The 23,487-nt window shown below is 40.9% G+C and overlaps 2 protein-coding genes and 1 pseudogene across 3 annotated transcripts in view; 2 read left to right on the forward strand and 1 right to left on the reverse strand.

Annotated features, from left to right (window-relative positions):
• The window catches only part of LOC113039050 (zinc finger protein 501-like), an 847,435-nt gene that overhangs the window by 790,588 nt on the left and 33,360 nt on the right, over positions 1–23,487 (forward strand). The gene's annotated exons all lie outside the window — the stretch shown is intronic.
• The window catches only part of LOC113041008 (microfibril-associated glycoprotein 4-like), a 49,510-nt gene that overhangs the window by 6,211 nt on the left and 19,812 nt on the right, over positions 1–23,487 (reverse strand). The window lies entirely within an intron of this gene.
• Positions 663–10,833, forward strand: LOC113108699 (NLR family CARD domain-containing protein 3-like; annotated as a pseudogene).

A 23,487-nucleotide genomic window follows, 5' to 3' on the forward strand; every position in this document is an offset into this window, starting at 1 on the left:
GCTGAAAGTGAGTTTTGAGATCAACTTATTTTAAAAAGTCTTTAATGCTGGTGTTATAGCTGTGATCTTTCTGTAATGATCCGCGGCTGACGATCTCTAGATGCACAGAAACTCCGCCTTTGTTCATAACCACTCCTCTAGCCCCAGCTGGCCCGCTTTGGTCCAAGGTTTTCGTCAGGGGGCAAAAAGCCCTTGATCGTTCCCCGACGAGGCACAATCAAGCCTCGGAAGAGACAGTGGAAATGCGACTGGCCCTGGCACACACTAGCACGCCCGGTTTAAGCTCGACAGTGGAAACGCAGCTAATGTTGTCTTCGGAATGAAACCAGAATCTAGAACCTTGGTATCAATACTAAATCAGTTCCTTAGGTTACAAATAGTTGCTTCAAAAGATAAGTGAATTATTTTTATAATCTATAAAGTGATAAAGGCCATGTCAATTAGCATAACATTATAAAATAACTTTTCTGGTGAAATATTACCAAAATAGTTTATTGTCTCAATGTTTAATTCAGTCAAAACGTTTCTATATGTTTTTACAGAGCACAGCAGGTATGACGTCAAAACGCAGAAGAGCAATTCACCTGGGATTTTTGTTTTTCCAGTTAATGAAATTCCCATCAAATCAAGAGTTTGGTAGGACACTGAACATCCTGAGAAAGATGAACCAGGACAATATCACTGAACAGTTAGACAACAGACACGAGGATGGTGATATGGAGATTAATTATTATATCAAAGCTCTGATATCATGAAATCTCTGTAAGAAGCTCATATATGTCTCATTGTCTCTCTTCCAGTGCTGACGAGAGGTGACACTGGAGTCAATGTTGGTCTGAATGCTGTAAAAGGTGCAAGAATAAATGCTCCTGTATTCATTGGAAATGTTAATAAAAGCACAGTACACATATACTACAGCATAAACCCTGCAGAACACAGTGAACCAACAAAGACTGATAAGGGTACTGTAATATGTTGAATTTGTTTTAAAACATATTTTTACACACTTTTAAATAACTGACTGTTTGCAGATGTGATGATTTAATGTGGGGGCTCTTGTCCTCTTGGCTCCAGCACTGCACATTGTGTATGTTTCCCTCATTTAACACTCCTGATTCAACTCATCCGCTCAATAGTAGCGACTGAGAAACCTGAAGTGTGTAAGCGAAACATACACGAACAGTGTCCAAATTGCCCCATAACGGTTGAACCACTGATGTCACATGAACTGTTTTAATGATGTCCTCACTACCTTTTTGGTTCTTGAACGTGGTAGTTCCCTTTCTGTCTATGCAGGGTCAGAAAACTCTCGGGTTTGCAAAAACATATTAATTTGTGTTCTGAAGATGAACGGAGGTCTCATGGGTTTGGAACACCATGAGGATGAGCAATTAGTGACAGAATATTCATTTTTGGATGAACTATCCATTTAAATAGGGCACTATTTGTGGGGACAGCCATTTGTGGTGGTGTCCATAACCATACTGGACATTATTGAGCACATTCACTCAATAACAACCAATACACACTCATATCCAGTACCATAAATCACTTACTATTTGACATCCTTTTCCTCTTTCTCAAAGGCTCAGCTAAAGAGGACAGTGAAGCTGCTCATCATGATTACAGAAATATCAGCCGCAGACTGAAAATCAAATTCCTGCAGGAGTACAAGTCTAAAGATCTGGGAGAAATGTACACAGATCTGTATGTGGTGGAGAATGTGACCAGAGGAAAGGTGTATAAACATCAGGTGATGAGGATCGAAGCTGCCCGTCAGTTTGCTGAGACAGACACACAGATCCAGTGCAAGGACATTTTTAAAAGCCATCGTGATACGGGTGAACAAAACAGGAAAGTGTTGACTATAGGCATCTCAGGGGTGGGAAAAACCATCTCTGTTAATAAATTTATTCTTGACTGGGCTGAAGAAAGAGAAAACCAGGACATACTCTTCATATTTCCACTCCCATTCCACAGACTGAACATGATTAAAACAAAGTGCAGTCTCATGGGACTGCTGAACAAATACTTCTTTAGTGATCCTCTCTTCCTGAAGATGACGGTAAGCTCATGTTTATTTTTGATGGACTGGATGAGTGTCACTTTCCTTTAAGGTTTAAAAAGGGCAACAGATTAACAGATGTGCATAAAAAACAACAGTGAGTAAGATTGTTACAAACCTGATCAAGAGAGATCTGGTTTCTTCTGCTCTCATCTGGATCACATCCAGACCAGCAGCAGCCGGTCTGATACCCCGAGACTACATTGATCAGGTGTTAGAGGTGCGAGGATTCAATGATGAGCAGAAAGAGCAGTACTTCACCAAAAACAGCAGTCCTGAGTGTGCTGGACTTTAAACTTCGGTTTCAACAAGGACTTTTATTTTGATACTTATTTTGGGGTTTTCCAATGGTTTCCTGTTTTAAAGAGGAAGTAGGCCATATTCCTTCAGTGGTTTAGTTGTGCAAGGTACTCCATGTGGTTGCAGACATCCATCTTCATCTCGGTTATCAAAGCCTTTTGAAATGCAATATCTGTAAGTGACTGTTTGATTTTGTTAAGTGAGCATTGAGTTTTTCTTGTGCTATGCAATGTAGCATTTAATTCAGCATGTTTGTTATCTTTTTCTACTCAAGCTTGCAAAGTATTAATCTATCCTGTTGATTCAACTGTATTGTTGTTGGTTCTTTGCCTTGTGTGTTTGTGAATGCTCATTTATTTAATGATTTATCTATTTTTGTGAAATTCATGTTTGTGTATTTTTCTTTTTGTAGTTTCACACTTTTCATGATTAAACTTCATAAATTGCACCTTCGTGGAGTTTATTGTGGAAGTGTTTAGCGGCTGGATAACTGGATCCATTAAAACAGTGAGGCCAGTGACAGTGAAAAGATAAGCAGCAAATTGGAAAGATGGAGGGGATGCCTGTCTAACAACTGCATCTATTAGAGAGATAAAGGAATATCTCTGTGTGTTAGTCTACACAAAGATCATGTCTTCAAGAGAATCTAAATCATCACTGCGCCATCGCATGCACAAAGAAAGTGATGATGCTTGCTCAAGTTCTCAAGCTTCCACCTCATCAAGAAGCTCTACAGCCAGTTTAGCGGTCACGAAAGCTCGTGCGAGGGCAGAGGCAGCCAAGGCAAGAGCGGCTCATGCAAAGAAAGAAATTGAGATTAAAGTGGAACAAGCCCGACTTCAAGCAACACTAGAGGCACTGCAAGAAGAGAAAGAAAAAGATGCGGCCATAGCAGAAGCAGAAATTCTAGCAGCAGCCTTCACAGAAGTTGACCATGTATCAGCATCAGAGTTTTCCAAAGAGATCAGCCTCCAACGCACTGCAGACTATGCAAGAGACCAAGCTTCTAGCCGTAGCTTACAGTGTAGTCCTGAGCACATGTCAGACACTTACAGCCTGGCCAAATTCATTGCACGCAGTCAGTTGGTAACTTCTGGACTGAATTCTTTTGATGATAAACCTGTAAATTATTGGGCTTGGCGATCATCTTTCAAAAGTACTATTGCAGACCTTGACCTTAAGCCAGAGGAAGAGATGGATCTGCTCATCAAATATCTCGGTAGAGAATCATCTGAACAGGTACGAAGACTAAAATCAGTTAATATTAGGCACCCTTTTGAAGGTCTACAAATGGCTTGGGAGAGGCTAGAGGAAATGTATGGTTCGTCAGAGGCAATTGAAAGAGATCTCTTCTCTAAATTGGAAAGCTTCCCTAAGATATCTGGTAAAGATCTGTATAGGCTACGTGATCTTGGAGACCTGCTTGCAGAACTGGAGGCAGCCAAGCTGGATGGCTATCTTCCTGGGTTGTCTTATCTTGACACCGCTCATGGAGTGAGCCCGATTGTAGGAAAACTCCCTTATAATATCCAAGAAAAATGGATATCATATGGATCGAAGTATAAGAGAGAACATTTTGTGGCCTTCCCACCATTTTCTGTGTTTGCTGACTTTATTCGTTCAGAAGCTAAAACAAGAACGGATCCCAGCTTTGCCATTTTTCCTTCAGCACCACAACAAGAAAATCGAGATAGATCAGATAAATTCAGGCAAGCTTCTATAGCTGTTCATAAAACCCAAGTCAACATGTCTGAAACAAGAAATGCTACGGACAGGATACGGACTGTTGATCCTCAACGATATTGTATCATCCATGACAAGCCACATCCATTAAAAAGATGCAGAGGCTTTAGAGCAAAAAGTCTTGAAGATTGTAAACAGTTTCTTAAGGAACATTCAGTATGCTTCAGGTGCTGCTCTTCAATAGAGCATATGGCAAAAAACTGCAAAGCTGAAATCCACTGCACTGAATGTGATAGTGATCGTCATGTGTCCGCTTTACATCCTGGTCCAGCACCCTGGAGGAAAACCGTCTCTCCTGTCTTAGGAGATGGCGGGGAGGAAAGTGAATTAACCAATCAAGAGGTAACATCAAAATGTACTGAAGTGTGTGGAGTTGGAAAGAGTGCTAGAGCATGTTCCAAGATTTGTCTGGTTAATATCTATCCTGTGGGTAACAAATCAGAATCCAGAAGAATGTATGCAATTCTGGATGATCAGAGCAACCGCTCATTGGCAAGAACAGAATTTTTTGAAGAGTTTCAAATTGAAGGATCTTCTTTTCCATATTCACTCAAGACATTACTGGATTAACAGAGACAACAGGAAGGAGAGCTAGTGGCTACATTGTGGAATCATTGGATAAGAGTGTAAGCCTTCATCTTCCTACACTGCTAGAGTGCAATCAGATTCCTAACATTCGTTCTGAAATTCCTACCCCAGATGCAGCGTGTCATTTCAGTCACCTCAGGGATATTGCTGATGAAATTCCAGCCCTAGATCCAGATGCTAACATCCTCCTCCTCCTTGGTAGGGACCTCATTAGGGTCCACAAGGTCCGTCAACAGATTAATGGTCCACACAACGCTCCATTTGCTCAAAAGTTAGATCTGGGATGGGTAGTTATTGGAGATGTATGTCTTGGAGGTGCTCATCGACCTGTTCATGTAGATGTTTTTAAGACCTCCATACTTGAAAGTGGCCGCCCCAGCTTCTTCTGGCCCTGTGAAAGTCAGTTCCACATAAAAGAGCAGTATGGCACCAAGCTTCAGTTTCAAGAGCATCTTACATCAAAAGGTGTAGGTGCTTTAGCAACATGTGCAAGCGAGGAGCTAGGCCAATCAATCTTTGTCCGTACATCCAGAGATCACAAGCTTGCACTGTCAGTGGACGATGACAGGTTTCTACGCTTAATGGACAAAGAGTTCTATCAGGATGAATCCAATGGCTGGGTGGCTCCTTTGCCATTTCAAGTTCCCAGAAGGCGGCTTCCAAATAACAGAAAGTATGCTTACAACCGCCTATCCTCACTTCGTCATACTTTGGACAAACGTCCTCAGATGAAAGCCCATTTTCTTGAGTTTATGGACAACATGTTCTCTAACGGACATGCAGAAATTGCTCCCCCACTCAGGAAAGACCAAGAGTGCTGGTATCTGCCTTTGTTTGGTGTATATCATCCGAAGAAGCCAAACAAGATCCGTGTGGTCTTCGACTCCAGTGCACCTTATAATGGAGTCTCATTGAATGATATCCTACTTAAGGGGCCAGATCTCAACAATACCCTCCTGGGAGTGTTGCTAAGATTTCGTAAGGAGCCAGTGGCGATTACCGCTGACATTCAGCATATGTTCCACTGTTTTTTAGTCAGAAAGGATCACAGAGATTTTCTGCGCTTTCTCTGGTACCAAGACAATGACCCTGGTAAAGAAATAGTGTAATACAGAATGTGTGTACATGTGTTTGGCAATCGTCCCTCTCCTGCTGTTGCCATATACGGTTTGCATAGAGCGGCCAAAGAGGAAGAAAAGAACTTCGACAGTGAAGTTAAAGAGTTCGTTGAACATGATTTCTATGTTGATGATGCTCTGAAATCCTTCCCCAATGAAACCACAGCAATTAGTGCTCTGAAGCAAACTCAAGACATGCTTGCAGTAGCAAACCTCAGACTACATAAAATAATCTCTAATCGACCTGCAGTGATTGAGGCATTTCATCCTGAAGATCGGGCTGTGGATATCAAAGATGTTGACCTCTTCTTTGAAGATACTCCAGTCCAGCGTAGCCTAGGAGTGTCATGGAACTTGGCATCAGATACATTTACTTTCCAAGCTATTGACGACAATAAGCCATTCACACGGCGAGGTGTACTGTCAACTGTAAACAGCTTATATGATCCATGTGGTTTTATTGCTCCTGTTACCATCAAAGGTAGGCTGTTGCTTCGGGAGCTCTCAATGCAGGCTGAAGACTGGGATTTTCCATTACCAGATGACATAAAGCCAGAATGGATCAGATGGAGGAACTCCTTACAAAATTTGCAAGATCTAAAGATACCACGAACTTACTCATCTTTTCCTACTTCTGAGGTTCAGTCAAGGGAATTGTGTATATTTGCAGATGCATCTGTAAAAGCTGTTGCAGCTGTAGCTTATCTGCGATCCACATCTCGAAATGACCAAGCAGATACTGGCTTTGTGTTTGGAAAGACAAAGTTGGCACCACGGCCAGATCTGACTGTTCCGAGATTGGAACTCTGTGCAGCAGTTCTAGCAGTTGAGATCGCAGATATGGTTGTAGAAGAAATAGGCTTGCAGTTCAATAGTATCCAGTTCTACACAGATAGTAAGGTTGTTCTTGGATATATTCATAATCGAACAAAACGCTTTTATGTGTATGTGAACAACAGAATCCAACGAATTCTTCAGTCATCTACTCCTAGCCAATGGAACTATGTTCCATCAGATGTCAATCCTGCAGACCATGGGTCTAGATCTGTATCAGCTGATTGTCTCAGTAGTACAACTTGGCTTACAGGGCCAGATTTCCTTTTGAAATCTCCAACCTTAAACGCCTTGCTTCAAGAGGATTATGACCTTGTTGATCTTGAAGTAGATCCAGAAATCCGACCACAAGTGATTTCATGTTTAACTGAAGTGCCTAATCAGTTCCTGACTCCTGAGCGTTTTGAACGCTTCTCCAGCTTGAGTAAGCTAATTAGAACGATCGCTCATTTAAGCCACATCTCCCAGTCATTCTCCCATTCAACAAATAAGCCAAGATGTAGTGGATGGCATCTCTGTAGTAACAGCCCTACAAATGAAGAGTTGGAAAAGGCCAGGATTGTTATTCTAAAGAGCGTTCAAAATGTAGCCTATCCAGAAGAGCTAAGTGATATAAAAGCAGGATGCAATCTCTCACCTAAAAGTAGTATACTGAAACTTCATCCTATTCTGGATGATAAAGGCCTTCTGCGTGTTGGAGGCCGTATTGCCCAGGCAGGTTTTGAGAAGGAAGAATGCAATCCTGTTATTATTCCTGGGAAACATCACATAGCAACTTTGCTTGTTAGACACTACCATCAAGCAGTCAAGCATCAAGGAAGGCATTTTACTGAGGGAGCAATACGAGCAGCAGGGTATTGGCTGATGAGTGCCAAAAGATGCATTGGAAGTCTACTTAACAAGTGTGTGACATGTAGAAAGCTTCGTCGTCCTACAGAGCTCCAACAGATGGCAGATTTGCCCGCAGAAAGACTTCAAGTGGCTCCACCTTTCACATATGTAGGAGTCGATGTATTTGGACCATGGCAGGTTGTTTCTCGCCGCACAAGAGGAGGCTGCTCCAATTCTAAAAGATGGGCAGTCATTTTCTCTTGTATGTGCACAAGAGCAGTGCACATTGAAGTTGTAGAGACATTGAGCTCAAGCGGATTCATTAATGCTTTGAGACGTTTTTTTGCAATAAGGGGACCTGCTAAGCAGATACTCTCTGATTGTGGCACAAACTTTATTGGAGCAGTACAGGAGCTCAAGATGAAGAAGGAAACTTCAGGCTCTGATCTTCAGAAGTATCTACAACAACATGCTTGTACATGGATATTCAATCCTCCCCATGCTTCACATATGGGAGGTGCTTCGGAAAGGATGGTGGGTATAGCCCGACGTATTCTTGACTGTATGTTGCTTGAAAGAAAGTCCCTGTATCTCACACACGACGTTCTTGTAACCCTTATGGCAGAAGTTTCTGCCATAATTAATGCACGCCCTCTCGTGCCAGTATCTTCAGATCCTGAAGTTCCTTTAATACTCACTCCTGCTATTCTGTTGACCCAGAAAACCTGTTCGATCCCTCCACCTCTTGGCGAATTTACAGATAATGATCTTTTCAAGGCTGAGTGGAAAAGAGTTCAAAACCTTGCAGAAACATTTTGGACAAGATGGCGTCGTGAGTATCTTACCACTCTACAGAGTAGGCAGAAGTGGCAAGACAAGAAGCCTTGTCTCAAGGAAGGTGACATTGTGTTGATGAAGGATAGCCAAGCAGAGAGAAATCAGTGGCCTATGGCTGTCATTGCAAAAACACTACCTAGTAAAGATGGTCTTGTGAGGAAAGTGGAGCTGAAATTTATCAGAGAAGGCATGCAGAAAAACTTTGTTCGCCCTATATCAGAAGTGGTTCTGCTTTACTCCTCCTAAGATATTGGAGTACAAAAAAAATTAAAGTGAGGTCTTTACATACCCCAGGCGGGGAGTGTGCTGGACTTTAAACTTCAGTTTCAACAAGGACTTTTATTTTGATACTTATTTTGGGGTTTTCCAATGGTTTCCTGTTTTAAAGAGGAAGTAGGCCATATTCCTTCAGTGGTTTAGTTGTGCAAGGTACTCCATGTGGTTGCAGACATCCATCTTCATCTCGTTTATCAAAGCCTTTTGAAATGCAATATCTGTAAGTGACTGTTTGATTTTGTTAAGTGAGCATTGAGTTTTTCTTGTGCTATGCAATGTAGCATTTAATTCAGCATGTTTGTTATCTTTTTCTACTCAAGCTTGCAAAGTATTAATCTATCCTGTTGATTCAACTGTATTGTTGTTGGTTCTTTGCCTTGTGTGTTTGTGAATGCTCATTTATTTAATGATTTATCTATTTTTGTGAAATTCATGTTTGTGTATTTTTCTTTTTGTAGTTTCACACTTTTCATGATTAAACTTCATAAATTGCACCTTCGTGGAGTTTATTGTGGAAGTGTTTAGCGGCTGGATAACTGGATCCATTAAAACAGTGAGGCCAGTGACACTGAGGTTGCTGGAAACATCATCCGTCACATCAGGAACTCCTGGAGTCTGTACATCATGTGCCAAATCCCCATCTTCTGCTGGATCTCTCTCACTGTTCTTCAGCCTCCGCTGGCTCGAGAGAGCAATGACAAAACTCCCACAACTCTCACAGAGATGTACACTACCTTCTTACTTTCTCAGAAGCAAAAGATGAGATTCTGAGAGAATAAAATTGACATTGAGACGCTCGAAAGCCGCATTACTTGATTGCCGGTGTCCACCAGAAGACTATTGTAAGTTCCAACTTTTCAATCGTTTATATGCAAGATTAATTATTTTTCATTGGTGACTTGTGAGGCAAAGGCTAAAGTCAAAAACTTAAATGTTGTAAAATATTTACAAATCTAAAATCAATGTTTTCTATTTCAATCTATTCTCCTTTGTAATTGTTATTTTTTAAGTGGAAGGTCAAAGTAGTGTTTTAGTATCAGTAAGATTAATGAAAGAAATGTGACTTGAGCAGTTTTTTGAAGATGGTTAATAACAACTGATCAATCGAGGTAAAGTCCTGTGATAGTAATTATGTGCCTATAATATATTGCAGTATATTGGAAAATATCATGTAATATATTAGGCATATATTCTTATACATATTTATTTTTTTCCAATATATTGCAATCTATTGAAAGCGGCAATCATTTGTATATTTTGCAATATATTATATAATATATGTATCATCAATATATTATTAAGTGTATTCAAATATATAAAATATTGAAAATAAAAAGGGAAAATAATATATTACAATATATTTTAAGAAATATTTTGGTAAATATATTTTCCTTTCGTAAGGGTTGTGTGTGTTTGTGTGTTTATAGTGTGGATTATGGAAGAGACAGAATGACAGCAGGACTGCGACAGTGTAGGTCTACAAACACACACACACACATGCACTTTGGATTTTCATAATTCATTGGGACATTTGGTCCCCACAACGTAGGATTTACCTGGTACATATACACACACACACACACACACTATTAATTGTTCTTGTGTTATACATTGTGTTGTACTTCTAATTTCTTTTGTGTGTTCAGATGCTTTTGATCTCACACTGGATCCAAACACGACATACATTCGTCTCTGTCTGAATAAGGACAACAGGAAAGTGAAACATATGAAAAACCGTCAGTTGTATCCTGATCATCCAGACAGATTTGAGCACTGTGAGCAGGTTCTGAGTGTTGAGAGTCTGACTGAACGCTGTTACTGGGAGACTGAATGGAGTAGCTGGGTTAATATAGGAGTCACATATAAAGGAAAATCAGCAGGAAAAGAGGAAGTAACTGCCAGTTTGGATACAATGACAAATCCTGGAGTCTGTGGTGCACCGATAATGGATTTGCTGTCTGGCACAATAATGTCAGGACTGACTTACCGGCTCCTTCACTACGGTCTGATAGAGTAGGAGTGTATGTGGATGTCTCGGCCGGCTCTCTGTCCTTCTACAGCGTCTCTGACACACACACACTCACACACTTACACACACACACACTCACACACTTACACACATTCAACACCACATTCACTGAACCCCTCTGTGCTGGATTTAGGGTTTATTATGCTTCATCAGTATCGCTCCGTCAGATTAAATCACCCATTAAATCAACTTGTCATTGTTTATTAAACCCAATGCTTGCCAATAATAATAATCTACTATTTTATGATTTCTTTCATGATACGTTTGGTAATTTTTTGGGACCAATAATTATTATATGTTTTTTTTTTTGCCTATTATCTTTTCTATAGGGTTTGTGATTCTATGTACTGCTAAATGTATTAATGCATTTTAATGAAACAGCAACAGGTACAGTATGTACAAATGATTCAGATGGAGGAAAATGTCTTTGATATCTGAAGAACAGAGATAACTGAAGATGAAGTCAGAGAGTTGATGAATGATGCTATACACAAATTACAATAATAGCTTGGATAACAACTTTTCTCATTTCAGCATGTTGTCAAGGGCTTCTTTAAGAAACAGACACTAAAGTATTAGTTTAAGTGGGACACAGTAGATGCATGTCATGGTTGGTAGAACTGTTGTCTCTGTTGATCACTATGTGGGTGGAGTTATGTGTGTCTCTTGCACTGATCGGTTCATGTGGGTGTCTCCGTTAACTGTTCATCAGTGACAGCTGCCACTTATTACCTGCTCCCTATTTATTGGCCTGTCTCTCGTTTTGTGTTTGTCAGATCATTGTTTGAAGCTTCCTGTCTTCATGCCTGTTTTCTCGCGCTTGTTTCTGGCTGATTCTTCGTTATGCTGGATCGCTTCACTCCGGGAACCTCATCCACTCACCTCTCCACCGGATCGCCCATCTCAGTTCCTGCATCATGCTCTCCTGCTGTCCAGTTCCACCTCTCCTTCCTGGTCACCCGTGACTTTCTCTCTCTCCATCCAGTTGTCCTGTTGGTTCCTCTATCATCTGTATCATATTCGTTAAATTATGCTTGCACTTTATTTTGCATTTGCTTCCTCGTCCTTTTCATTACAATGCACTTCTTCTGTCTGACCAGCAGATGATGGTAGTAAATGAAGCCTGTTGTAATAACCTCATACATGTATCGAAAGCCTCTTTGCTTCAGAAAGCTTAATTTAAGCATTGCTGCAGTTTTGTGGACTAAAATGTTTGTACTATAATGTTTTGCAAATGCAACAACAGCATTTAACATGAATGAAAGGAGCAGAAAGAAGTAAAAAACTTATAATGTCTGCCCCCTATAAACACAAAATGATTTACAGTTCCAGTGCATTTAAGCTGTCTCATGCAGCCGTCTCTTTAAGACATCAAAACACAAAATTACATCAATAAAGTTGATCTGCTACTCCGCAGTATTAACTTATCTGTATCCACTTATTCAATCCAATCCAATCCAATCCGCTTTATTTTTATAGGACATTTTACAAACACAAAAGATACAAATAATAGATACCACAAAAGGACCACACAACTCACACACAGTTAAAAGCCAAAGAATAAAAATGAGTCTTTAGACGAGCCTTAAAACACTCAATTCTTATTTAACGAATCTTTAACTTTATGCAGCACACCTATTATTTGGGATACCTTTACTTTAATATTATCAATAAGTGATTTCCATGTCAAATGTTCATCAATTATAATACCTAGAAACTTAATTTCATGTGCCCTTTCAATTTCTAATGCATTAATAAACCATGACATTTCGACATTTTTTTTTAAACTACAAAATATCAAGTTTTGCTAATATTTATTGGCATTGAACCACTTCATAATTTTTTTTTAATAAATTCTCTACGATATGTAGGACATATTTTATATTGTTTCCAGAATAGAACAAAGTGGTGTCATCCGCAAACAGAATGCACCTAAGTTACTGAGACACAGACACAATATCATTTACATATAGAAGAAAAGGTATAGGTCCTAGGACCGATCCTTGTGGTACCCCACAAGTTATATTACAATAATTAGACTTTATGTTGTCATTTCAACAAACTGACTTAACCCACTGGTGTGCCACACCTCTGATACCATATTTATATGATTTATACAACAATACCTTGTTCCAGCATATCAAATGCTTTTTGAAGATCCACAAAGATATTTTGGTAACTGGTAATTTCTTCAGTTAGTTCCATAATTGCTGTAGCAGTTGAGTGATTAGGATGAAACCCATATTGGCTGTTACTTAAACTATTAAATTAATTTAGAAATTTATTCAGTCTGATCGCAAAAAATTTCTCCAGAATTTTAGTGAACCGTGGAAGTAATGATATTGGTCTATAATTAGAAAATTCTTATTTATTTCCTTTTTTGAAAAGTGGAATTACTTTGGCTATTTTCATGCAGTCTGGAAATATCCCTGAAGTAAATGACAAATTACAGATTAAGGTAAAAGGCTCAATAATTACATCTATAATTAGCTTTATCAATTTCATATTCATATCAGTAAAATCATTAGATTTCTTTCATTAGCACACTTCTGGACAGTTGTCAATATGTCACTCGCTTGTATACTTTCAAGAAAAACACTGCCAGCATTATCTGGTACTGTACCAATGTTACGTACTTGAAATTGTCTAGGGCATGTACCGCAACATTTATATATTAACGTACTGCTGAAGGTGGGGATATGGTGGAAGAACACATGACAGACTCTTTTAAAGGGAAAATTAGACTGGGCTTTATTCTCAACAAGCCAAAAGGCCACTGGACCCAGTCAAAACAACAATAATGTGCGCTTAATACAATGTGATATAAACAAAGACAAACAACAAACAAACAATGAATGGGAAAAGAACAAAAAGTGGCGCCTAAAGGAAAGAACAAAATATAACAAAAATATCCTTAATCTAAACCTAATCTAACCAAAACAAAAATGTAGAACACAAACCGAAATCTTCAGTGCATCCGGCACCCTAACTAAATTACCTATAAAACAGAAATACAAAGGATGGCGCTCACTCCTTACCTAGTGTGTCTAACAAATCATCGGCTACGGGTGCAGTGTATATCGCGATATACAAACCTGCGTTCTCTTCCCAGAATGGCAGTTTTAACAGATATCTCAAAGCAAATAAAAAGCTAGACACAAACTAATCTCGCCCATGTTAAGGCGTAACAAATACTTAGAAACACAAAGCACATAGCACACAACTTAATTGGCGGGCAGAAACAGTCAAAACCTCAGTTTACAGCAGATAAACTCATTCCGCTATAAAGCGCTCGATTTACCACAGAGGAGTTCACAGTGTGCTCCGGAGAGAAAGCATGAATGAACACATAACCCGTTTTAACCAGCTGGGCAGCCTCCGATTGGCTCTGAAGCGGCGCCTTGATGATGACTGACGTCCAACTCGGCCAATCACAGCAACCTGTGAGCAGAGAGAGTAAACTAGAGACAGAGAAGATAATGAGCATAACAACCGACACGTGCTCAATACACCGGCGTGCACAGATCAATGAAAACAGAATACACGTGGAGCGTAACACCTCCCCCCTTAAGAACCAACTATATGGCATAGATCAAACATATAGTTGTTCAAACAGTGATCAAATCCCGCAATAAGCAACTCTAGATAGTGCGTCAGCTATAACATTTTCGACGCCTTTCTTATGTTTGATTACCAGGTTATAACCCTGTACAATCAGAGACCAGCGCATCAACCGTTGATTCAGATTATACATACGTGACAGAAAAACTAGAGGGTTATGATCTGTAAACGCCATGACTGGAATACTACTCGATCCGACATACACATCAAAATATTGAAGGGCCATTAAGAGTGCTAGTGCCTCCTTCTCGATCGTCGAATAATTCAACTGATGTCTGTTGAACTTCCTGGAAAAATAACAGATAGGATGATCAATACCATCTTTACCTTCCTGAATTAACACAGCTCCAGCACCAACGGCACTTGCGTCTACATCGAGTTTAAAAGCAGAATCACAGTCTGGTGCAGCTAAAACGGGTGCATTACAAAGAAGACCTTTGATCAAGTTGAAAGCATACTGACATTCATCAGACCATAAAAACTTTCGGGATGGACTAAGAAGTGAAGTCAGCGGGTGCGCAATCGTTGAAAAGTTTTTGCAGAAACCACGATAATAGCCAGCCATCCCTAAAAATCGACGGAGTTCACGTCGGGTGGTGGGAACAGGGAACTCGACTATAGCAGTAACTTTTGCTTCTACTGGGCGCACTTGACCTTGACCGACTTCCTTCCCAAGATATGTGATAGTGGCCTGCCCAAATTCACATTTAGCTAGATTTAAGGTCAGCGATGCTTTCTCAAGACGCTCAAAAACAGTTCGCAGTGAAAACACATGTTCTGACCAGTCAGTAGAGTAAACCACTAGGTCATCTAGATATGCATTACACTTAGGCACCCCAGCCAACACAATATTGATGAGTCGTTGAAAAGTGGCTGGTGCGTTGCGCATGCCGAAAGCCATCACGGAGTACTGAAGGAAACTATCAGGTGTTACAAATGCGGAGATGTCAGAAGCACGAGACGTAAGAGGAACTTGCCAGTTACCTTTTAACAGATCTAATTTACTGACATAACAAGCTGAACCAAGGTTATCAACACAATCTTCCATGCGCGGCAGTGGAAAACAATCCGGTACAGTTACGGCATTTACTTTTCGATAGTCAGTGCAAAATCGTGCAGTACCATCGCTCTTTGGCACTAATAAGCACGGAGAACTCCAGGGACTATAACTGGACTGAGCAAATCCATGCTCTAACAGATACTCAACTTCATTCCGCATCAGAGCTCTTTTTGCTGTATTCACGCGATACGCATGTTGTTTGATCGGAGCAGCACCATCCACATCAATATCATGCTCTAACACTGTAGTACGAGAAGGTACGTCGTTAAACAAAGTTGGAAATTCATTAACCAATTGCATAATATCACATCCTTGTTGTTCAGTTAAATGAGACACTCGAAATGCAAAATTAGTTAATACCTCAGAATTCGTAAGTCGAGCACATTGCTGGTAAGTGTGACGTAAGATTACTCCATCGTCCTCAGGATCAGTCATTTCTACAGCCGTGCAAGCTACTAAAACAGGAGATGACACAGGGACAGTAATTTCATCTGAAAGTAACACATTCTGGACAGTTTCTCTGTTGTGAAAAGTCTTTAACATATTCACATGACACACACGAGTCTTCCTCTTCCTATCAGGAGTTCCGATAACGTAATCTGTATTACTGATTTTTCTCACCACCTCATACGGTCCAGAAAATCGTGCGGATAAAGCAGACCCTACCATAGGCAGCAACACCAACACCTGATCGCCCTTGTTAAAGGTACGCTGTACAGATTTACGATCATAGCGACACTTCATTTTTTTCTGAGCAACTTCAAGTGACTCCCTTGCCACTGAACAAGCTTTATGCAAGCGTTCACGGAACTTGATCACATAATCTATCACATTCACTTTAGGATTAGACAAAAGATTCTCCTTGAGCATTTTCAAGGGTCCTCTGACAGTGTGTCCGAATACCAATTCAGCAGGACTGAATCCAAGGCTTTCCTGAACTGCTTCTCTGATCGCAAACAAAAGTAACGGTACACCCTCATCCCATTCCTTACCCGTATCCATGCAGTACTTTCTGAGCATTGCCTTCAGCGTTTGGTGGAAACGCTCAAGTGCCCCCTGGCTTTGAGCATGATAGGCACTTGCGACCCTGTGGGAAATATTTAAACTGGACAACACCTGAGAAAAGATCTTCGAAAGAAAATTAGTGCCTTGATCTGTCTGCACAATTTTCGGTAAACCAAACGTAGAAAAAAACTTCACCAGTGCTCTAGTTACAACAGGTGCTGTAATCTTCCTCAATGGAATTGCCTCCGGGAATCTAGTCGCAGTACACATTACAGTCAATAAAAACTGGTTACCGGTCTTAGACTTAGGCAAAGGGCCGACACAATCGACGATAACATGCTCAAATGGTTCCCCTATCACTGGAATAGGAACAAGTGGAGCACACGGAATGACTTGATTCGGTTTGCCGGTGATCTGACAGGTGTGGCAGGTGCGACAAAATTGTGTGACATCAGTTTTTAATCTAGGCCAAAAGAAATGTCTCAAAATTTGGTGATAAGTTTTCTTAATTCCTAGATGTCCCGCCAAATCGTGATCATGAGCTAAAGATAGAACTTGCTGTCGGTAACAGGAAGGAATCACAATCTGATACACACTACCCCATTCAGAATCATCTGCAATATCATAGCGCCACTTACGCATCAATAAGTCGTTCTCCACATAATATGTAACTTTCCTCTCTTGAGCAGTCTTTGAAGAAACAGCAGCAACAAAACACTTTTGAAGACTTTTATCCTCCTTTTGGGCAGAAATAAGTCTCTCGCGTGTCACAGACAGATTTATATTTAAGGAACTCGGAACAAGGGATTTCTCTACAGCTTTACTCTCATCAGCTAAAACGTCACTGATAAAAACAGGTGCCATAAAAGATGTACCCAAATCATCCACTGCATTTATCTTACAAGCCTGAGCTCGCGTCACCACACAAACTGGAAAAGTGTCAGGATAAGAACTCAAAAGTTCATCAGGTTGATCTGATGCAACTGGATTATCAAAAACTTCCAACAAAGGCATGATTTTCCCACCAGCTAAATCATTGCCAAGGATAAATTCTACCCCATTCACAGGCAATCGTTCACGAACGGCTACTTTCACAAAACCTGTACACAGTTCTGATTCTAGGTGAATCTGATGCAATGGAACTTTAATGAGACCCATCTCTATGCCCTGTACTAGTACATTACTGCCACAGAAAGTATTTTCAGAAAACGGCAGTACTTCTGCACTAATAAAAGACTGCATTGCCCCAGTATCACGCAGCATTTTAACTCTTATCTGTTCCGCAGAATTCCCAGTAATGGAAATTAACCCTTCCATCAGAAAAGGTGCATAGCTAGAATCAGGCTTATCACTACGTTCGACTTTAACAGAATCCACCAGTTTCACAAATCCAGCACTCTTAGGTACAGAACTCGACTGTTTTCGTTTTAACACAAAACAATCAGCAATTAAATGCCCCGGTTTGTGGCAATAAAAACATTCCCGATCTTCCTTTGACTTCAAGTTAACTGATTTTGGTCGTGATGAACTACTCGAATTAACTTGAAGAGACACCGTTTTCTCAGAACGTGCAGGAATAAACACATTTTTATGCGTTAATGCAAATTCATCTGCCAGGACAGAAGCTTGAGACAAAGAAGTTACTTTCTGCTCATTTAAATAAACGACAACCCGCTCAGGTATACAATTTTTAAATTCTTCTAAAAGAACTAACTCTCGCATGGTTTTAAAATCCTCTGCCTTACTCGAAGCACACCACTTGTCAAATAAAATGCCTTTCTCCCGCGCAAATTCGACATATGTCTGACTGGAATGTTTCTTATGGCTTCTAAACCATTGCCTATAGGCTTCTGGCACCAACTCATATGTACGCAAAATTGCAGCTTTCACTACCTCATAATTCACGCTATCCTCTACGGACAATGTAGCGCAAGCATCTTGAGCCTTACCAGTCAACTTGCACTGTAACAGCAAGGGCCAAACCTCTTTAGGCCAGTGAAGAGTTGATGCAATCCGCTCAAACACGCTAAAATAGGAGTCAACTTCTGTTTCACGAAACTGCGGTACAAGAGAAATATGTCTACTGACATCAAAATTGGTCCCCATCGAGCCAGCCCCCGTCGAAACATCAGCTGGCTGTAAGGGTTGCACAACTGGATCCGGTGTCACTTTAGCTGCACTCAATTCAAGCTCACGCAGCTTAACCTGAGTCTCCGCCTCAATTTCGAGTCGGCGAACTTCAAGTCGAAACTCCATATCAGCCCGACGATCTTCTGCCCGTTCACGCGACTCCATTTGGACTCGTGCTAAGCGGACTTTAAGCCGCACATCACCTTCTCCAGACTCAGCAGAGCCCGGAGAAAAAGGCTCAAAGGGCGGCAGAGCGGCCTTGGCACCAGAATCCTCTACCTCAGCCATTCCACCTCGCTCTGCTTCGCCAGGGCGACCACCAACACCTTCAACTACTGCAGGCAACACTAAAACACCTAGCTCCACCAACTTTTGAGACACAGTATACTTAATCTCTCTTTTTAGCCGCTGCCTTGAAACAGCAATCTGATAATGAGCAGCAATACGCAGCAAGTCATCTTTTCTACTTTTATTTAACTGCTCAACTGTAGGTGCACTGACAAAAGTGTCTAAATCAAAATCAGCCATACTTCTGAAACTAAGGTTTTAAACCCCACACACTAGTTACCACCTCACACAACACTATCTCTTCAAAAAAAACTGAACATGGATATTCCACCATCCACACCAGCAGTAATTAATATCTCTGGAAAATATATATATAGAATTTAAAGATCCCGGACGAGCCCCCATTTAATGTTACGTACTTGAAATTGTCTAGGGCATGTACCGCAACATTTATATATTAACGTACTGCTGAAGGTGGGGATATGGTGGAAGAACACATGACAGACTCTTTTAAAGGGAAAATTAGACTGGGCTTTATTCTCAACAAGCCAAAAGGCCACTGGACCCAGTCAAAACAACAATAATGTGCGCTTAATACAATGTGATATAAACAAAGACAAACAACAAACAAACAATGAATGGGAAAAGAACAAAAAGTGGCGCCTAAAGGAAAGAACAAAATATAACAAAAATATCCTTAATCTAAACCTAATCTAACCAAAACAAAAATGTAGAACACAAACCGAAATCTTCAGTGCATCCGGCACCCTAACTAAATTACCTATAAAACAGAAATACAAAGGATGGCGCTCACTCCTTACCTAGTGTGTCTAACAAATCATCGGCTACGGGTGCAGTGTATATCGCGATATACAAACCTGCGTTCTCTTCCCAGAATGGCAGTTTTAACAGATATCTCAAAGCAAATAAAAAGCTAGACACAAACTAATCTCGCCCATGTTAAGGCGTAACAAATACTTAGAAACACAAAGCACATAGCACACAACTTAATTGGCGGGCAGAAACAGTCAAAACCTCAGTTTACAGCAGATAAACTCATTCCGCTATAAAGCGCTCGATTTACCACAGAGGAGTTCACAGTGTGCTCCGGAGAGAAAGCATGAATGAACACATAACCCGTTTTAACCAGCTGGGCAGCCTCCGATTGGCTCTGAAGCGGCGCCTTGATGATGACTGACGTCCAACTCGGCCAATCACAGCAACCTGTGAGCAGAGAGAGTAAACTAGAGACAGAGAAGATAATGAGCATAACAACCGACACGTGCTCAATACACCGGCGTGCACAGATCAATGAAAACAGAATACACGTGGAGCGTAACACCTCCCCCCTTAAGAACCAACTATATGGCATAGATCAAACATATAGTTGTTCAAACAGTGATCAAATCCCGCAATAAGCAACTCTAGATAGTGCGTCAGCTATAACATTTTCGACGCCTTTCTTATGTTTGATTACCAGGTTATAACCCTGTACAATCAGAGACCAGCGCATCAACCGTTGATTCAGATTATACATACGTGACAGAAAAACTAGAGGGTTATGATCTGTAAACGCCATGACTGGAATACTACTCGATCCGACATACACATCAAAATATTGAAGGGCCATTAAGAGTGCTAGTGCCTCCTTCTCGATCGTCGAATAATTCAACTGATGTCTGTTGAACTTCCTGGAAAAATAACAGATAGGATGATCAATACCATCTTTACCTTCCTGAATTAACACAGCTCCAGCACCAACGGCACTTGCGTCTACATCGAGTTTAAAAGCAGAATCACAGTCTGGTGCAGCTAAAACGGGTGCATTACAAAGAAGACCTTTGATCAAGTTGAAAGCATACTGACATTCATCAGACCATAAAAACTTTCGGGATGGACTAAGAAGTGAAGTCAGCGGGTGCGCAATCGTTGAAAAGTTTTTGCAGAAACCACGATAATAGCCAGCCATCCCTAAAAATCGACGGAGTTCACGTCGGGTGGTGGGAACAGGGAACTCGACTATAGCAGTAACTTTTGCTTCTACTGGGCGCACTTGACCTTGACCGACTTCCTTCCCAAGATATGTGATAGTGGCCTGCCCAAATTCACATTTAGCTAGATTTAAGGTCAGCGATGCTTTCTCAAGACGCTCAAAAACAGTTCGCAGTGAAAACACATGTTCTGACCAGTCAGTAGAGTAAACCACTAGGTCATCTAGATATGCATTACACTTAGGCACCCCAGCCAACACAATATTGATGAGTCGTTGAAAAGTGGCTGGTGCGTTGCGCATGCCGAAAGCCATCACGGAGTACTGAAGGAAACTATCAGGTGTTACAAATGCGGAGATGTCAGAAGCACGAGACGTAAGAGGAACTTGCCAGTAACCTTTTAACAGATCTAATTTACTGACATAACAAGCTGAACCAAGGTTATCAACACAATCTTCCATGCGCGGCAGTGGAAAACAATCCGGTACAGTTACGGCATTTACTTTTCGATAGTCAGTGCAAAATCGTGCAGTACCATCGCTCTTTGGCACTAATAAGCACGGAGAACTCCAGGGACTATAACTGGACTGAGCAAATCCATGCTCTAACAGATACTCAACTTCATTCCGCATCAGAGCTCTTTTTGCTGTATTCACGCGATACGCATGTTGTTTGATCGGAGCAGCACCATCCACATCAATATCATGCTCTAACACTGTAGTACGAGAAGGTACGTCGTTAAACAAAGTTGGAAATTCATTAACCAATTGCATAATATCACATCCTTGTTGTTCAGTTAAATGAGACACTCGAAATGCAAAATTAGTTAATACCTCAGAATTCGTAAGTCGAGCACATTGCTGGTAAGTGTGACGTAAGATTACTCCATCGTCCTCAGGATCAGTCATTTCTACAGCCGTGCAAGCTACTAAAACAGGAGATGACACAGGGACAGTAATTTCATCTGAAAGTAACACATTCTGGACAGTTTCTCTGTTGTGAAAAGTCTTTAACATATTCACATGACACACACGAGTCTTCCTCTTCCTATCAGGAGTTCCGATAACGTAATCTGTATTACTGATTTTTCTCACCACCTCATACGGTCCAGAAAATCGTGCGGATAAAGCAGACCCTACCATAGGCAGCAACACCAACACCTGATCGCCCTTGTTAAAGGTACGCTGTACAGATTTACGATCATAGCGACACTTCATTTTTTTCTGAGCAACTTCAAGTGACTCCCTTGCCACTGAACAAGCTTTATGCAAGCGTTCACGGAACTTGATCACATAATCTATCACATTCACTTTAGGATTAGACAAAAGATTCTCCTTGAGCATTTTCAAGGGTCCTCTGACAGTGTGTCCGAATACCAATTCAGCAGGACTGAATCCAAGGCTTTCCTGAACTGCTTCTCTGATCGCAAACAAAAGTAACGGTACACCCTCATCCCATTCCTTACCCGTATCCATGCAGTACTTTCTGAGCATTGCCTTCAGCGTTTGGTGGAAACGCTCAAGTGCCCCCTGGCTTTGAGCATGATAGGCACTTGCGACCCTGTGGGAAATATTTAAACTGGACAACACCTGAGAAAAGATCTTCGAAAGAAAATTAGTGCCTTGATCTGTCTGCACAATTTTCGGTAAACCAAACGTAGAAAAAAACTTCACCAGTGCTCTAGTTACAACAGGTGCTGTAATCTTCCTCAATGGAATTGCCTCCGGGAATCTAGTCGCAGTACACATTACAGTCAATAAAAACTGGTTACCGGTCTTAGACTTAGGCAAAGGGCCGACACAATCGACGATAACATGCTCAAATGGTTCCCCTATCACTGGAATAGGAACAAGTGGAGCACACGGAATGACTTGATTCGGTTTGCCGGTGATCTGACAGGTGTGGCAGGTGCGACAAAATTGTGTGACATCAGTTTTTAATCTAGGCCAAAAGAAATGTCTCAAAATTTGGTGATAAGTTTTCTTAATTCCTAGATGTCCCGCCAAATCGTGATCATGAGCTAAAGATAGAACTTGCTGTCGGTAACAGGAAGGAATCACAATCTGATACACACTACCCCATTCAGAATCATCTGCAATATCATAGCGCCACTTACGCATCAATAAGTCGTTCTCCACATAATATGTAACTTTCCTCTCTTGAGCAGTCTTTGAAGAAACAGCAGCAACAAAACACTTTTGAAGACTTTTATCCTCCTTTTGGGCAGAAATAAGTCTCTCGCGTGTCACAGACAGATTTATATTTAAGGAACTCGGAACAAGGGATTTCTCTACAGCTTTACTCTCATCAGCTAAAACGTCACTGATAAAAACAGGTGCCATAAAAGATGTACCCAAATCATCCACTGCATTTATCTTACAAGCCTGAGCTCGCGTCACCACACAAACTGGAAAAGTGTCAGGATAAGAACTCAAAAGTTCATCAGGTTGATCTGATGCAACTGGATTATCAAAAACTTCCAACAAAGGCATGATTTTCCCACCAGCTAAATCATTGCCAAGGATAAATTCTACCCCATTCACAGGCAATCGTTCACGAACGGCTACTTTCACAAAACCTGTACACAGTTCTGATTCTAGGTGAATCTGATGCAATGGAACTTTAATGAGACCCATCTCTATGCCCTGTACTAGTACATTACTGCCACAGAAAGTATTTTCAGAAAACGGCAGTACTTCTGCACTAATAAAAGACTGCATTGCCCCAGTATCACGCAGCATTTTAACTCTTATCTGTTCCGCAGAATTCCC

This window comes from Carassius auratus, chromosome 1 (assembly GCF_003368295.1).
Source record: "Carassius auratus strain Wakin chromosome 1, ASM336829v1, whole genome shotgun sequence".
Taxonomy (NCBI): domain Eukaryota; kingdom Metazoa; phylum Chordata; class Actinopteri; order Cypriniformes; family Cyprinidae; genus Carassius; species Carassius auratus.